At 45.7% G+C, this 12,178-nt stretch overlaps 1 long non-coding RNA gene across 1 annotated transcript; it reads right to left on the bottom strand.

Annotated features, from left to right (window-relative positions):
• Positions 1-7,776: 7,776 nt before the first annotated feature.
• Positions 7,777-11,803, bottom strand: LOC125804708 (uncharacterized). The gene is made up of 4 exons (XR_007440868.1): positions 11,584-11,803; positions 10,960-11,103; positions 8,403-8,464; positions 7,777-7,970 (listed from the first exon to the last, which is right to left on the bottom strand). It is a non-coding gene; the product is annotated as an uncharacterized LOC125804708 (long non-coding RNA).
• Between the last annotated feature and the right edge of the window lie 375 nt (positions 11,804-12,178).

A 12,178-nucleotide genomic window follows, 5' to 3' on the forward strand; every position in this document is an offset into this window, starting at 1 on the left:
ATGTGGTCTTACTGTGAAATACAAATGAACAGAAGTCACGTTACAGCAGTGTTTCTCAACCCAGTTCTTATATATTCTACTGCATATTAAAACTGTTCTGCATATTCTAGAGCTTCCTCTGGTGGATATACATGATTAATTTAGGCTCCATAGGGGGCTAAAGTATTTTAACAGGTAAACTCAGTAAATGACTGTTTATTAGCTGATCAGGTGGATCAGGTGGAAAACACTAGTTTAGGGCAGTGATCAGGGTTAAAAAACTGCTTTAAACTACCAACTTAAAGTACTGTACTAAATTCTGGCTATCCACTACATCCAGCTTCTAGATAACTAGTTAGCTAAATGAATTTTCGTTCATTAAAGCTCACAGTAAGTCCTGTAATCCTAAATTAATAAACAGTTTGAAAATGAAAGTGATTAGCTGATCAGGTACAGGGAAACATTACATATATAGTTTTTTTTTTTCTTTAACCCTGACTCCCAATCTAGCTAATTCCAAAGATAAGCTTACACACTAACACAGCTGCAGTTTATTAATCACAGTGGGTTTAATCTGTGTGCTGATTCAGAGACGTGTATTTTTAACCAGCTATCAGAAACATATCATCACAGTTAACGTGGTTAGCCTACCATTACCTTTCTTTTAGTAAAATCTCCGTATATCCATCTCTGTTTTAAAATCAGCTGAAGCTGCTGCGTCCCGATCCCGCTGCTAAATCTCACAGCAAGGGGGCGGGGCTTCCCCAACAGCAAACTGCCTCTGCTCCGCGCGCCGCAAAACCAGCAAGCTGATTGGCTGTTTCTACTGAGAGGCGGGACTTAATCCCTGAACCAGCTCCGTGATTGGTCCGGTCTGTCTCCTCATTAATAGTACAGCTGACCTGCGCGAACTGATGTCATTTTTGGGGGGGACAAATCCACCTGTTTCTAATATTGGGTGGGACATGTACCACCCATCCCCCCCGGTTCCTACGCCTATGTCCCTACATAGCGCAATACTAATGAGGGAGTAGGGAGCCATTTCGGTCACAGCCACAGTTTACACACCGCTCCACCAACACCATGCCCACAGCCACCGCTGACTGACCCCGCCCCGTATTTACAGATCAGGATGTAAATATAACTGTCTTCAGTGTGACACGAACAAAAAAATATTGAATTTAACTCACACAGTCTCAGTCAATCTCTCACCTCATTCACCACATAGCCTGTCACTCACCTCCTCCACAGTGTCTGCCTCTTTGTAAAAAAATGATAAAATAAAACAAAAAAAAAAAACGTCTTGGTTTACCCAAATGAAAATATGGTCACCCTACTGTAAGCTATAATAAATGAAAATTCAGTTAGCTAACTAGTTTGCTAGAAGCTGGACACATCATACCGCCACCGCCCGAGCTGTTTTTGTTGCCTGCTAGAGCAATATTAAATAAAGATTTTTAATTGTTTAGGCCCCTTAGAACTGATATTTATGGATATTAGTTTTAATAATTTGTTCCTTTGTATTATAAAAGACAAGAGAACAAATTCATTGTTGATGTACTGTTTTGCATACTTGATTGAGAATGGATTCATTGATGGAATATATCTGGTCCATGTCCTAAACTAAATCTAAAACACTGTCAGACTTAAGAAGAAAATATATCAGATGTTTTCCATAATGCCCTGTGTATTTGGGAAGTGTGATAATTCTTTATACAAAATTAGGCAGGGGCATACCTTTAGCACTAAATACAAATACAAAATTTGTTTGGTAAGCTCATTGACCCTTAAACTACATACACAGGTGAATCCAATTATGAGAAAGGATTAAAGTGGCCAATTACAAGTTTTTCTCCTATTTGCATCTTCTCTGAAAAGTGGCAACATGGGAGCCTCAAAATAACTCTCAAAAGACCTGAGAACAAAGACTGATCCACAACATGGTTTAGAGGAAGGATGCAAAAAGAGATTACATCTGTCAATTTTACACTGTGAGGAACATAATATAATTGCATTTTACATTTCTTACATTTATTAATTTATTTACATTTAAATATCCACTATAAAAACAAGGCTCTGAAGTGGCCCAGTCAAAACCCAGACCTCAGTATAATTGAGAACTTGTGGCTGGACTGTTCCTGCCCAGTTCCTGTATAGTCTGACAGAGCTTGAGTGACACAAAGTGAGTAAGTTAATTGCAATTAAAAGTGCGTTTAATAAGTACTGATTGGAAGATAGAATATTTATGCTGTCACTAATAATATTATATATATTAACGTTTTTTAATTAACATTTCTTTCTAGAAATCTGTTTTACTACATTAAAGAGTAGTTTTCAATTTAGTACAATTTTTCAATTAATTTAAACATGTATCACATAACCTCAGCATATTAATTTGTGGCCTCATTACATTAACTCTTGGCCACACCTTTTATAGGTGAAGTAAACACATGCTGTGTGTGTGTGTGTGTGTGTGTGTGTGTGTGTGTGTGTTCAACAGGTGCGATGAACTATCTGCTGTTGAACAATTTGTCCAGGAGGTTGAAGAGCTAGAGATTGTAAATAATGTAAAGAAGACAGCAAGTGATCCAGAGAAAGCAGAAGATAATTTGGAAGAACAACATAAGGATTCATTAAATAGAGCAGAAAACCTAGAGGAAGAGGTGAGTGATCTGAGAAGACCAGAAGAAATTCCACAAAGGGCAACAGATGATTCCAAAGAACAAGTAAATTATTCCAAAAATGACATACATAATCTAGAAGAGGAAGATGCAGATGACCTGGAAAAGACAAATGAAGATCAGGTTCAGGCAGTAGACAATCTTGAAGCAAATGAAGAGGATCCAGAGGAAGTAGAGCAGCCAAAGAAAGCAGAAGTATACACAGAGAAGCCTCCAGGAGAAGAAGGCAGGCTTCCTTCTCCCCTTTCTGAACCTGAGTCTACTTCTCCAAAACCTGTTAGAGAAGTAGCTTCACCAGCAGAAGAATCAGAGGAAGGGGAGTCTGACGAATTATCTGAGGCGGATTTAGAGTCAGATGCAGTCACTGAGCAGCCCAAGTCTGCTCTCGATGTTCCAGGGTCTCATTGTGATGCTCAGGTGAGGCTTAGTTAGCATACAGCTCTTGATCTATTCTTTCTGTTCAGGTTTGTCCTGCTCTAATACTTGGGCCCAATCCTATTTCTAATTTGTACCTCTACCCCTTGTTTCCAAGTGTAAGGGGTGAAAGTCTCTTACTTGGGACAACTCTTCAAGAACCTATAGGCAACCCTGCCGGGCTGATGTGATAGCGGTAACAATGCCCCTTCTGCTGTCTGATGCACCAGGTGGAACAAGAAATTTAGCTAGCTAGCCAGCTAGATATCAAGATGTACTATTGATTTTTAGCATAATTTATAGCAAAGACAATGCTTTTGGGTTTCTTTGGTTGCCACAGATTTCTCATAGCCCTCTGTTTTGAGATTTGTAGGGTCATGTGGGGTACATTCCACCTTGCCCCCTCAGCCTAACAAGAATTTGTAATAGGGATGAACATGCAAAACAGAGTGTTAGGGCTAAGGTGTGAAATGGGATTAAGACTTGTAAAGGTTTCTCATATTTTAATGAATCTTATAAAAATGCACAAGACTTTCCAAGATGATTTTTCACTCTCAGGGGCCTCATTGTCAATGATATTTTGAAATTCTGTGCATAAGAACTTTTTAAGTACATTTTAGAAAACTGGTATTAATGTAATGAGAATTCCTGATACGCAATGATGAACCTACACATTCCACAGGTGTATCTTAATAAATTTAAATATTTTCTATTTTATTTTTCAGTTATTTAATTTAAAAACTGAATCTCATATTATATATATTCATTACACACAGAATGATCTATTTTGAATGTTTTATTTAATGTTATTATTGTTGAAGATTGTGGCTTACAGCTTATGAAAACCCAAAATTCAAAAGTTGACTTTTATTTAAGACTAATTTTAAAAATTATTTTTAATACAGAATTGTTTACCTACTAAAAAGTATATGATTTTGGTACTTTTCCGGTCCCACCACTTAAATTTTTAATGTACATATCCAAAATATCTAAATGACTATTTTTTTGTGAAAAATGTACTTGTTATAAGACAAACTGTAAAATATGGTGGAAAAATAAGCTCCTTAGATATTATTTAAGAGAGCGAATACCTTTGGACCAACTCAAAAAATGGCCGTTTTCTCTTGTCCCACACATTGGGTGACTAAATCCTTTGGCAAATTTAACAATTAAAATAAGCTCTAAATAAATTACTTCCTCTTGTATATTGTTGATATGCATCTCCTTTGGTCTTCATTGTATTGCATGTTACAGTTTTTAGTTGTGTCCCACAACATGCGTGCAACCCTGTTACCATAAGGAATTTTACCTGGCAGAGAAAGAGTTAAAAATATTTGTCTACTGGCACAAAGGAAGTTACATCACAAGGACATTTTCTGCCCACATGGCAAGACCAGGAGTAAGTGCTCTAACATTTTTCAAGTTTCAACAGTTTGTCCAAGTTGTGTGTGTCACTCAGTGAACGCAACCCTGTTACTCATATTGTAAGACTAATAATGAGTAGAGTCAAAATTTACTTTATATACTTATATAATCATGTTTGTCCTTGATCTTGTATACATAGCTAAATTTTACAGTTAGCCTAGATTTGCAACCCTGTTACTCTCAACCCTGTTACTGTAAATTATCAAATATATTGCATAATCTAATTTGCTTGACGAATCAAACTTTTTGATAGTCTGTTACCTGTATTTAATAAATATGTGACTAAAAATTATCAAATTGAAGATCAAATAATCAGAAGTGACCACCCCTGAAATGTACCAAAATCCTGGAATGTCCCATAGACAGTGTATGTATGCATCTGTATACTGCTTTAATTGTACATATTCAGGCCTATTAACACAAATGATGTACATTTCTCAAAATATAACACATCCTAGATCTGAATGAATGTAATAAATAATGTACAAATTTGAATGTACTAACAACAAAATCACACACAAAACATCAATGAAAATCAAATATATTAACCAATGGAGGCCTGGATTTGGAGTCACACACATAATTAACATGGAAAAACACAGTACAGGCTGATCCAACTTTGATGTAATGTCCTGGTTAAAATGAGGCTCAGTAGTGTGTGTGGCTCCACGTGCCTGTATGACCTCCCTACAGCACCTGGGCTGCTCCTGATGAGGCGGCGGATGTTCTCCTGAGGAATCTCCTCCCAGAGCTGGACAGTCTGTGGTGCAGTGTGTTGCTGGGGGATGGACATGATGTTCCAGATTTGCTCGATTGGATCGGGCTCTTATACCACACTCATGGAGTGTGTTTCTGACAGTTTGAAACATGGATATTAGTGGCCTGCTGGAGGTCATCATGCAAGGCTCTTGCACTGCTCCTCCTGTTCCTCCTTGCACAAAGAAGGAGGTAGCGGTCCTGCTGCTGGGTTGTTGCCCTCCATGTCTCCTGGTGTACTGGCCTGTCTCCTGGTATCTGCTGCATACTCTGGACACTGTGCTGACAGACACAGCAAACCTTCTTGCCACAGCTCGCATTGATGTGCCGTCCTGGATGAGCTGCACTACCTGAGCAACTTCTGTGGGTTGTAGACACCGTCTCATGCTACCTCTATGGTGAGAGAACTGACAAAAAGCAAAACATCAGCCAGAAAGTATGAGAACCCTCCCCACTATGGCGTCATTTTACTGCCAAAAGTCGAAGTTTTTGAACGCAAGAGCCTACTTCATGCAGCGCTCACGGATTTTATTTGCTCACGTGTAAAATATAGGTGTGCTCACACAAATTTACCATGCTCTCTCTCAGATTAACTCTCCTCTTGTACGAATTTGCGCGTGCTCTCGGATATATCACCCTCATATGCTATCTGGCTGTTTCGAGAGCGTGCACGCGCGCTCAACTTCCCCCTGTGTGCTCGCGGAGCGTTCCCTGCTGGAGCACGGTATATATATATATATGGTATATGGTATTATGGATGTGAAACAGATCTAGAGACAAACTGTTACGTAACAAACATAGCCGATCTCCGGTGTCAGAACACCGGTGTTCCGAAATTCATTCCAGCTCTACTGAGACTGGCCATCTGTTATCTAGCTCTGACCTAATAACGCAATAGTAAAAACAATACAAAAATCTTTTTTTTAAACTAATTTGGAGTTTATTAAGTAAACGTTGATTTTTTAATAATTTTAAGCAAGAGTATTATAATTTATTATTCCAGAGCAACATATTTCAGCTATTAATGTAAAATGTCTTGTAGTTTATATTTAAGACATATATGTGCAGTCTGAGATCTCCTAAAATAATAATAATAAAAGTCAACGTTTACTTAAGAAACTCCAAATTAGATAAAAAATTTTTTTTATTGTTTTTACTATTGCATTATCAGCTCAGAGCTATATACTTACATAGAAAATCATATAAATTAATATGAATACAGATATCAGTAATTAATCACTTTACCTGAGTTCGTTGAACCAGCCATCTTTGAGAAGTTACAGTGGGCAGGATGGTGGGGGGATTTCATCACGTTTTTTTCAACCAATGAGAATGTAGAGCAAGCAGCATTAGAATTTAATTGGTCAAATCCTGTTGCCATGTCTGATTGGCTGGAGAGTTTTGGCAGCTTTGTTGCAGTGAAAAGCTCCGCGCTCGAGCAAGGAATGCTCCGCGAACACACAGGGGGAAGTTGAGCACACAAGGATGATATATCCGAGAGCGCACGCAGACTCGTACAAGAGGAGAGTTAATTTGTGTGAGCACACCTATATTTTACACGTGAGCAAATAAAATCCGTGAGCGCTGCATGAAGCATGCTTTTGCATTCAACTTCGCTCTCGACTTTTGGCAGTAAAATGACGCCATACCCCACCTGCAGAACCACTCCTTTATAGGGGTTGTCTTGCTAATTGCCATTTCTTCCTGTTGTCTGTTCCATTTGCACAACAGCAGGTGAAATTAATTCACAATCAGTGTTGCTTCCTAACTGGACAGGTTGATTTCACAGAAGTGAGGTTGACTTGGAGTTACATTGTGTTGTTTAAGTCTCCACTCTGTGCTGTCTCAGACCGCCTAAGCGAGACCTACACACCATGTGGGCTCTGCACTGTATCCCACCGCCTGAGAGAGACCTAAACACCGCGCTTGCTCCGCACTATATCGGACCGTCTGAGAGAGACCTACACACCGTGTGGTCTCCGCACTGAATCGGACCTCCTGAAAGAGACCTACACACCGTGTGGTCTCCGCACTGAATCAGGCCTCCTGAAAGAGACCTACACACCGTGTGGTCTCCGCACTGTATCGGACCGCCTGAGAGAGACCTACACACCATGCAGGCTCCACACGGTATCAGACCGCCTGAGAGAGACCTAAGCACTGTGCGGGCTCCGCACTGTATCAGAGATCCTGAGAGAGACCTTAACACCGTGCAGGCTCCGCACTGTATTGGACCACCTGAGAGAGACCTAAACATTGTGCGGGCTCCGCACTGTATCAGAGATCCTGAGAGAGACCTTAACAACGTGCAGGCTCCGCACTGTATCGGACCACTTGAGAGAGACCTAAACATTGTGCGGGCTCCGCACTGTATCAGTCCGCCTGAGAGAGACCTTAACACCGTGCAGGCTCAGCACTGTATCGGACCACCTGAGAGAGACCTAAACATTGTGCAGGCTCCGCACTGTATCAGACCAAATGAGAGAGACGTAAACATTGAGCAGGCTACGCACTGTGTCGGACTGTCTGAGAGAGACCTAAACACTGTGCAGGCTACACACTGTATCGGACCGCCTGAAAGAGACCTACACACCGTGTGGTCTCCGCACTGAATCGGACCTCCTGAAAGAGACCTACACACCATGCGGGCTCCGCACTGAATCGGACCGCCTGAAAGAGACCTACACACCGTGTGGTCTCCGCACTGAATCGGACCTCCTGAAAGAGACCTACACACCGTGTGGGCTCCACACTGTATCGGACCGCCTGAAAGACACCTACACACTGTGCGGGCTCCGCACTGAATCAGACCGCCTGAAAGAGACCTACACACCGTGCGGGCTCCGCACTGTATCGGACTGCCTGAAAGAGACCTACACACCGTGTGGTCTCCGCACTGAATCTGACCTCCTGAAAGAGACCTACACACCGTGCGGGCTCCGCACTGTATCGGACCGCCTGAAAGAGACCTACACACCGTGTGGTCTCCGCACTGAATCTGACCTCCTGAAAGAGACCTACACACCATGCGGGCTCCGCACTGAATCGGACCGCCTGAAAGAGACCTACACACCGTGTGGTCTCCGCACTGAATCGGACCTCCTGAAAGAGACCTACACACCGTGCGGTCTCCGCACTGAATCGGACCTCCTGAAAGAGACCTACACACCGTGCGGTCTCCGCACTGTATCGGACCGCCTGAAAGAGACCTACACACCGTGTGGGCTCCGCACTGTATCGGACCGCCTGAAAGACACCTACACACTGTGCGGGCTCCGCACTGAATCAGACTGCCTGAAAGAGACCTACACACCGTGCGGGCTCCGCACTGTATCGGACCGCCTGAAAGAGACCTACACACCGTGCGGGCTCCGCACTGTTTCGGACCGCCTGAGAGAGACCTAAACACCGTGCAGGCTCCGCACTGTATCAGACCACCTGAAAAAGACCTACACACCATGCAGGCTCCGCATTGTATCGGACCGCCTGAGAGAGACCTAAACACCATGCAGGCTCCGCACTGTATCAGACCGCCTGAGAGAAACCTACACACCGTGCAGACTCCGCACTGTGCCAGACCGCCTGAGAGAGACCTAAACACTGTGCGGGCTCCGCACTGTATCGGACCGCCTGAGAGAGACCTAAATATTGTGCGGACTCCGCACTGTATCAATCCGCCTGAGAGAGACCTAAACACTGTGCGGGCTCCGCACTTCCGCACTTCTCACTAACACTGTGTGGGCTCCGCACTGTATCGGACCGCCTGAGATAGACCTAAATACTGTGCGGGCTCTGCACTGTGCCAGACCGCCTGAGAGAGACCTAAGCACTGTTTCAGACCGCCTGAAAGAGACCTACACACCGTGCAGGCTCCGCACTGTATCGGACCGCCTGAAAGAGACCTACACACCGTGCAGGCTCCGCACTGTATCAGACCGCCTGAAAGAGATCTACACACCGTGCAGGCTACGCACTGTATCGGATCGCCTGAAAGAGACCTACACAACGTGCAGTCTCCGCACTGTATCGGACCGCCTGAAAGAGACCTACACACCGTGAAGGCTCCGCACTGTATCGGACCGCCTGAAAGGGACCTACACACCGTGCAGACTCCGCACTGTGCCAGACCGCCTGAGAGAGACCTAAACACTGTGCGGGCTCCGCACTGTATCAATCCGCCTGAGAGAGACCTAAACACTGTGCGGGCTCCGCACTTCCGCACTTCTCACTAACACTGTGTGGGCTCCGCACTGTATCGGACCGCCTGAGAGAGACCTAAATACTGTGCGGGCTCTGCACTGTGCCAGACCGCCTGAGAGAGACCTAAGCACTGTATCTGACCGCCTGAAAGAGAACTACACACCGTGTGAGCTCCGCACTGTATCAGACCTCCTGAAAGAGACCTACACACCATGTAGGCTCCGCACTGTATCAGACCACCTGAAAGAGATTGTCTGATTGGCTGGAGAGTTTTGGCAGCTTTGTTGCAGTGAAAAGCTCCGCGCTCGAGCAAGGAATGCTCCGCGAACACACAGGGGGAAGTTGAGCACACAAGGATGATATATCCGAGAGCGCACGCAGACTCGTACAAGAGGAGAGTTAATTTGTGTGAGCACACCTATATTTTACACGTGAGCAAATAAAATCCGTGAGCGCTGCATGAAGCATGCTTTTGCATTCAACTTCGCTCTCGACTTTTGGCAGTAAAATGACGCCATACCCCACCTGCAGAACCACTCCTTTATAGGGGTTGTCTTGCTAATTGCCATTTCTTCCTGTTGTCTGTTCCATTTGCACAACAGCAGGTGAAATTAATTCACAATCAGTGTTGCTTCCTAACTGGACAGGTTGATTTCACAGAAGTGAGGTTGACTTGGAGTTACATTGTGTTGTTTAAGTCTCCACTCTGTGCTGTCTCAGACCGCCTAAGCGAGACCTACACACCATGTGGGCTCTGCACTGTATCCCACCGCCTGAGAGAGACCTAAACACCGCGCTTGCTCCGCACTATATCGGACCGTCTGAGAGAGACCTACACACCGTGTGGTCTCCGCACTGAATCGGACCTCCTGAAAGAGACCTACACACCGTGTGGTCTCCGCACTGAATCGGACCTCCTGAAAGAGACCTACACACCGTGCGGTCTCCGCACTGTATCGGACCGCCTGAGAGAGACCTACACACCATGCAGGCTCCACACGGTATCAGACCGCCTGAGAGAGACCTAAGCACTGTGCGGGCTCCGCACTGTATCAGAGATCCTGAGAGAGACCTTAACACCGTGCAGGCTCCGCACTGTATTGGACCACCTGAGAGAGACCTAAACATTGTGCGGGCTCCGCACTGTATCAGAGATCCTGAGAGAGACCTTAACAACGTGCAGGCTCCGCACTGTATCGGACCACTTGAGAGAGACCTAAACATTGTGTGGGCTCCGCACTGTATCAGTCCGCCTGAGAGAGACCTTAACACCGTGCAGGCTCAGCACTGTATCGGACCACCTGAGAGAGACCTAAACATTGTGCAGGCTCCGCACTGTATCAGACCACCTGAGAGAGACCTAAACATTGTGCAGGCTACGCACTGTGTCGGACTGTCTGAGAGAGACCTAAACACTGTGCAGGCTACACACTGTATCGGACCGCCTGAAAGAGACCTACACACCGTGTGGTCTCCGCACTGAATCGGACCTCCTGAAAGAGACCTACACACCGTGTAGGCTCCACACTGTATCGGACCGCCTGAAAGACACCTACACACTGTGCGGGCTCCGCACTGAATCAGACCGCCTGAAAGAGACCTACACACCGTGCGGGCTCCGCACTGTATCGGACCGCCTGAAAGAGACCTACACACCGTGTGGTCTCCGCACTGAATCTGACCTCCTGAAAGAGACCTACACACCGTGCGGGCTCCGCACTGTATCGGACCGCCTGAAAGAGACCTACACACCGTGTGGTCTCCGCACTGAATCTGACCTCCTGAAAGAGACCTACACACCATGCGGGCTCCGCACTGAATCGGACCGCCTGAAAGAGACCTACACACCGTGTGGTCTCCGCACTGAATCGGACCTCCTGAAAGAGACCTGCACACCGTGCGGTCTCCGCACTGAATCGGACCTCCTGAAAGAGACCTACACACCGTGCGGTCTCCGCACTGTATCGGACCGCCTGAAAGAGACCTACACACCGTGTGGGCTCCGCACTGTATCGGACCGCCTGAAAGACACCTACACACTGTGCGGGCTCCGCACTGAATCAGACTGCCTGAAAGAGACCTACACACCGTGCGGGCTCTGCACTGTATCGGACCGCCTGAAAGAGACCTACACACCGTGCGGGCTCCGCACTGTTTCGGACCGCCTGAGAGAGACCTAAACACCGTGCAGGCTCCGCACTGTATCAGACCGCCTGAAAGAGACCTACACACCATGCAGGCTCCGCATTGTATCGGACCGCCTGAGAGAGACCTAAACACCATGCAGGCTCCGCACTGTATCAGACCGCCTGAGAGAAACCTACACACCGTGCAGACTCCGCACTGTGCCAGACCGCCTGAGAGAGACCTAAACACTGTGCGGGCTCCGCACTGTATCGGACCGCCTGAGAGAGACCTAAATATTGTGCGGACTCCGCACTGTATCAATCCGCCTGAGAGAGACCTAAACACTGTGCGGGCTCCGCACTTCCGCAATTCTCACTAACACTGTGTGGGCTCCGCACTGTATCGGACCGCCTGAGATAGACCTAAATACTGTGCGGGCTCTGCACTGTGCCAGACCGCCTGAGAGAGACCTAAGCACTGTTTCAGACCGCCTGAAAGAGACCTACACACCGTGCAGGCTCCGCACTGTATCGGACCGCCTGAAAGAGACCTACACACCGTGCAGGCTCCGCACTGTATCAGACCGCCTGAAAGAG

The sequence above is a fragment of the Astyanax mexicanus genome, chromosome 10, assembly GCF_023375975.1.
Source record: "Astyanax mexicanus isolate ESR-SI-001 chromosome 10, AstMex3_surface, whole genome shotgun sequence".
Lineage (NCBI taxonomy): Eukaryota > Metazoa > Chordata > Actinopteri > Characiformes > Acestrorhamphidae > Astyanax > Astyanax mexicanus.